The sequence below is a fragment of the Equus przewalskii genome, chromosome 28 (genome assembly GCF_037783145.1).
Source record: "Equus przewalskii isolate Varuska chromosome 28, EquPr2, whole genome shotgun sequence".
Lineage (NCBI taxonomy): Eukaryota > Metazoa > Chordata > Mammalia > Perissodactyla > Equidae > Equus > Equus przewalskii.
In genome coordinates this window covers 2,853,501-2,859,815 of record NC_091858.1, presented here as the reverse complement: position 1 = coordinate 2,859,815, position 6,315 = coordinate 2,853,501, and the positions used below count along the sequence as shown (strand labels likewise).

Sequence of the window (6,315 nt, the reverse complement as noted above, 5' to 3'; positions counted from 1 at the left end):
TGATTACGTCACATCCTGTGAGCTGCGGCATTATTAGCCACATGTTCTTACTCTTTCTGGTCATTTCCCTTTTATTATCCCCAAGTCTTCAGACAAGTTTTGTATAAGCGTCCAACCTGGTCTCTGCTCTGCTATGGGAAATTAAACAAAAACTAGTGTGTCTACACTGGTGTGAAGAGTTAAAGGGATACCGAGCCTTCCAAGTCCAGCCTGTGGGGGCAGCAGCCAGCAGTGGGAGGTCTGTAAGGGGAAGGTGGGTGTCTTGTTGGAGAGCAGGGGTGTCAGCTTCAGGCTCCCTTCTCCACAAAGACAGGCTCCTTCCATGGCCAGCCTTAAAGGAGCTGGTTTTGATTTTTTGAAAGGACTTGGTCTTTTCTTTACAGTTTTTTTCCACATTTGATGGTAAACTCTTTGAAGACACGCTTTAATTATCTTCGCACCCTCAGTGTCCAGGAGGTAGTAGGTCCTCCATAAATGTTAGCTTCATGGATGAATGAATGCATGTAAGGCATTGAGATGTACATACTATGGTTCTGAAAGAGTTTCCAGTCCAGTTATGTGATCAGACTACATACACAAATGCACGGCAATGGCAAAAGCTCTGTGGGTTACATGAAAGAGCTGTGAAATGCTATTTGATCACAGAGGAGGGAGAAATTACTTCCAATTTGGAGGCATCAAGCTTGGGACAGACTTCATGGAGGAGAAAACATATGGCTGGACCTTGAGAGCTGGAGAGAATGTCCACAAATAAGATGAGTACGAGAGAAATACATGCCAAGTAGAGGGATCAGTGAGAACAAAGACACGGATGGGTGGCATTCCATTTCTTCAGTGCGTGACCAGTAGTGAGGTGTGATGCAAGGGTAGCATGCGTGGGCAGGAGGAGGAAATATCAAAGCCAGAGAGGTGCTTTGGGGCCCACTGCACAGCCCTTAAAAATGCCTTTCTCAGTGAGTAAGGCCTCTCTTGTCTCAGACCAAATAATAATGATAATAGTAATAATAATAATTAATTAACTAATGAGTCCCAGGGACCCCTGATAGCTAGGACTGGCTTTTCATGGTAGAAAAACTTCTCAGCAGTGAAAACTGTTAAACACTGGGATGGTTTGTCAGTGGCAGCTTTAGAAAACCTTTTCCTAGAGATTTTTATGCATAAAACAGACTTGCCATTTGTCAATGATTTCCTGTGGTCTCTTTTAAAACCATGGGAATGTACTATATGAGCTGATTAAACTCAAAGAATATTTGAGTGTTGACTTTGTACATGACCCTGGGCATTGCTATGACTGAATTCATGCTGCCTGCCCCGCCCCTCAATATGCCTCTCTTTCAGTGATCTCCACCTCAACAAATGACACTTCCATTCATACAGCTGCCCAAATCAGAAACCTACAAATAATCCTCCATTCCTCATTCCCCTTCACCACTCACTTTCAATCAATCCCCAATCTCTATCCCTCCACCTCAGAAACACCTCTGGAATTTGTCCATTTCTCTCCAGCCCCCATCCTGGCTGCAGTCACTAGCATCTCTCGTGTGGATTACTGCAACAGTCTAAATGATCTCCCTGCCTCCAAGCTTGGCCTTCTCCCATCGATCCTGCATGCATGGACTTTCTGAAATGTAAAGCTGAAAGCCATTTCACTCTCCCACTTACCACTTCTTCAGTGGGCTCCAAGGCTTTTGAGAAAGGCAGGAGGTGTGCACTCCAGGCCAGACTGCTTAGATCTTCCTGTGGGCTTGAACTCCAGCTCAGCTACTTACCTGCTTCCTGGACCTTCGGCAAGTTGCTTAACCACTCCCTGCAGTTTTCTCAACTATAAAAAGTGGATCATAACAGAAATTCATTTAGGGTAGTTGGGAAGATCAAATGAATCTACAGCTTCCTCTCCTCTATGAACCCTTAAATTTGGAGTGCCCCTAGACTCTAGTCCTCTTCTTTCTCCATGCTCACTCCCTGAGTCATTTCAACTGGTCTCATGGCTTTTAATATCCATATACTGATAAGTCCAAAATTTACATCTCCAGCTCAGACCTTCCTCCTGAACCCCAGACTCATACATATCCAGCTGCCTCCTCAACACCTCCACCTGGATGGCTAATAGAGCTAAGAGATACATTAAATTTAACATGTCCAAAGCTGAACTCCTAATTTTCTTCCTTCAAGCCTGTTCCACCCATAGTTCTTTTAATCTCAGTTGGTGGAACAATCCTTCCAGGTGCTCAGATTCAGTCGTCCTTCACTTTTCTCTTGTTCTCACTTCCCACATCCCATCCATCTGGAAATCCAGCTAGCTCCTTCTTCAGGCTGCATACAGAATCTGACTCTTCCTTGCCACTTCCATGGCCACACCCTGTTCCAAGCCGCATTGTCTCTCCCCCAGATTACTGCAGCAGCCTCCTGACTGATCTCTTTCCACTCCTGCCCATCTACAGTTTCTTCTCAACCCAACAAATTGATGCATCAGATCCTGTCACTCCTTTGCTCTGACTGTCCATTGGCTCCCCGTTTCACAACCACTGCAAGCCAAACTCTTTAAAATAGATTTCAAGATCCTACATAATTAGGTCCCCACCCTCAACCCCGTAACCTCATCTCCTACTTTACCCCTTGCTCATTCTGTTCCAGCTACACTATCATCCTTACTGTGCCTGGGACTTCTCTGGTCTTAAGGCCTTTGCACTGCCTTTTCCCTTTACTGGAATGCTCTTCCCCCAGATATCCCTGTAGCTAACTCCTTCTCCTCCTTCAAGTCTTTGCTCAAATGTCTCTTCTCGATGAGACTTACTTTCACTATCCTTTTAAAAACTGTATCTTGCCCTCTAGTCCCAGGACACTCCTGACCTCCCTTCTGGTTTTTTCCATTGTCCTTACCACCTTCTAGCATACTATATTCTTTCCTTATTGATTGTTATCTGTCTTTCTCCACTAGAATGGAAGCTCCTCTAGGGCAGGGATGTCGGCCTCACGGTCACTGGCGTTGTGTATCCCAGCATGGGAACAGTGCCTGGCACCTGGAGGACCCACTAAATATTTATGGAATGAACGGACAGTGCATGGCACAAAGTGCTTTATAACTGCTAACAGTTCTCACAAAGCTCACAACCACCTGGCTCCTACTTGCCTTCCTAATCTCATTTTAGGAAAAAAAGAAAGTCTGCACTCTTTCCTCCATTCTGGCTCAGGTATAGTCAATGCTCTAGTCTCTAGAGCTTTCCACAGGTACTCTTCTCTCTGTCCTTCCACCCCAGTGGAATCCATATTCATTGTTTAGGTTTCAGTTTAGAAGGACTTCCCTGACTCTAGGTCAGCCCCCTCCACCAGCATCCCCCACCTCATGTGCTCCTTTCTCATCACACTGTTTTGTGATTACTTGCTTCTCATTTGTCTTCCCAGCTAGGCTCCATGACGACAGAGACAATGTCTGTGATATTAGTCACTGCAGCACCCCTGGCACAGGGCTTGACACATGGGAGGCTCTCAGTAGATGTTAACTCAATGAATGAATGAGAGATGCCCACAGCAGTGATTGCTTTTCTGCACCTTAGACACACACTGCTTAGTAACCATGTGTAATTGTATTTTGTGCTGCTTCTTAGGCGATAATAATTGCTATCACATTTCTAACTCAAGCCTCACAACAACTCAATGAAGTACGTACTATTAGTGTTCTTATATGAGAAGTGAGAAACTTGAAGTATAGAGAAGTTAAGATACTTTCTCAAGGTCACACAGCTGGTAAGTGTTGGAGCAGGATTCAAACCCAGGCAGTCTGAGACCAGAGCCCCTAAGCTAATAGGATACCACATCATTCAGCCATTTTGATTTTGAATTTTCTTTTTTACTTAGTTCAAAATTGGCCAACTACAAGGGAAAACAGGATTAAAATGAAAAGACAACCCACCAACTGGGAAAAAATATTTGCAAATCATATATCTGACAAAGGGTTAATCTCCATAATATATAAAGAACTCATACAACTCAACAACAAAAAATCAAACAGCCTGATCAAAAAATGGGCAGGGGATATGAACAGACATTTCTCCAAAGAAGATATACGGATGGCAAATAGGCACCTGAAAAGATGCTCATCATCACATCACCAGGGAAATGCAAATCAAAACTACACTAAGATATCACCTTACACCCATTAGAATGGCTATAATAACCAAGACAAAAAATGACAAGTGTTGGAGAGGTTGTGGAGAAAAAGGAACCCTCATACACTGCTGGTGGGAATGCAAACTGGTGCTGCCACTATGGAAAACAGTATGGAGATGTCTCAAAAAATTAAAAATAGAACTACCATATGATCGAACCATCCCACTACTGGGTATCTATGCAAAGAAGGTGAAGTCAGGGGCTGGCCCCGTGGCCGAGTGGTTAAGTTCGCGCACTCCGCTGCAGGCGGCCCAGTGTTTCGTTGGTTCGAATCCTGGGCGCGGACATGGCACTGCTCATCAAACCACGCTGAGGCAGCGTCCCACATGCCACAACCAGAAGGACCCACAACAAAGAATATACAACTATGTACCGGGGGGCTTTGGGGAGAAAAAGGAAAAAAATAAAATCTTTAAACAAAAAAAAAAAAAAAAAGAAGGTGAAGTCAGCAATTCAAAGAGACTTATGCACCCCTATGTTCACTGCAGCATTATTCACAATAGCTGAGACTTGGAAGCAACCTAAAAGCCCATCAACTGATGGCTGGATAAAGAAGATATGGTATATATATATATATAATGGAATACGACTCAGTCATAAATGACAAAATTGTCCCACTCACAACATGGATGGACCTTGAGGGTATTATGTTAAGAGAAATAAGCCACATAGAGAAAGACAAACTCTGTATGATTCCACTCATATGTGGAAGATAAACAAACACATGGACAAAGAGAACAGGTTAGTGGTTACCAGGGGGAAGGTGGGTGGAGGGTGGGCACAAAGGGTGAAGGGGCACACCTAAAGATGACTGACTAATAAAAATGTACAACTGAAATTTCACAGTGCTGTAAACTATCATAACCTGAATTTAAAAAAATGGCCAACTGCCCTTAATAACTATGGCAAAGAACAATCCACATGACCTTCAATAAATATTCATCATGGTCCTGTGTAAGGAGGAGCTGCCACTCATGCTCCATTCTACCAAAGGGAAAACTAAACCCATGTCACCTAGGTCGACATCACGACCATCGTCACCACAGCTTACCATTTTATTGAACACATTCAATGCAGCAGGCACCAAGGCAAATCCTTTCCACGCCTCATCTCATTTAATAACTAATTTTTCATTTAACTGAAGTTGAACCTTGTCTTCTGACTTATACTCCATGCTTTTCTGTATCACAATGATTTGCATCACTTACACTTAAACAGTAGTATCAAAGTCATTAGAGCCCCAGTGTAATTTGGAGAGAGACCTGTCCAACCTCCTCATTTCCAGATGTGAGAACTGAGATACTGAAAGGTTAAGTGCCTTGCCCAAGGTCAAGCAGGGGGCGGTCCACCTGCGGCAGGAAGAGGCGTCCTGAATCCAGGTCCAGAGCTCTCGGTAAGACGCTATACAGCCAATCACCTTTACTTTACCCAACGCACGTAAACGAACAGGCATCGTGTCTCTTTTTCGATTCACTTCTCTAATGGAGAGCACTTATTACTGCTCATCATTTATTATCCGTGATATGCTGCTATATGATAAATCGTGCCCCGGAAATCACACTTTCTAGTATCCCCCTCGAAGCGCATTCCGCGGTGATGCAGGTGGCAGCGGTAGCCGCCCCGGCCCTTTGTGACTGGGTGACCAGAGGCCAGGCGCCCGCAGACTGTTCACGGCAGCCAATCAGGGTTCGCAGCCACAGAGCTGCACCAATCGGAGATGACTGAACCCGAAGGCCAACGGGCGGCTCGAGCCAGAGCCGCGGACGGCGATCAATCAGAGGGGAGGAGCCGATCGCCGACGCCCAATCAGCGGCCTTTCGGAGCTCGGTTGCGGGCGGCGCTGGCGCGAGTCCCGCGGGCCGGCCAATCAGCGGACGAGCGCGGGCGGCGCGGGCGCGGGGGGCGGCCGGGGGCGGGGCCTGTCCGCGCGGCGGAACGGTGGGCGCTGCGAAGATCTAGGCCGGGTGAGGCGGGCCGGCGACCCGGGTCGCCGGTGGGGGCGGCGTGCGCACGCACGCAGCGGCGGGGCGGGGGCTGGCGCGCGCGAGGGTCGCAGCGGGGGCGCACAGGGCCGGGACCGGTCGCCAGATGCCGCCGGACTGACCCCCCCGAGCTGGGGGCTGCGGCGGGGAGAGGTGAGGGAGCGAG

The 6,315-nt window shown here is 46.7% G+C and overlaps 1 protein-coding gene across 4 annotated transcripts in view; it reads left to right on the top strand.

The window, feature by feature from the left end:
* The first annotated feature begins 6,047 nt into the window (after positions 1-6,047).
* AP3M2 (adaptor related protein complex 3 subunit mu 2) overlaps positions 6,048-6,315 on the top strand; it is a 45,086-nt gene continuing 44,818 nt past the window's right edge. Inside the window, exon 1 of one of the 4 annotated variants that reach the window (XM_070598765.1) lies at positions 6,048-6,131. The gene's annotated coding sequence lies outside the window, so the exon portion shown is untranslated. Of the gene's footprint in view, positions 6,303-6,315 lie in introns of all 4 variants that reach the window. The other 3 variants (XM_070598767.1, XM_070598764.1, XM_070598766.1) reach the window with 3 other exon arrangements.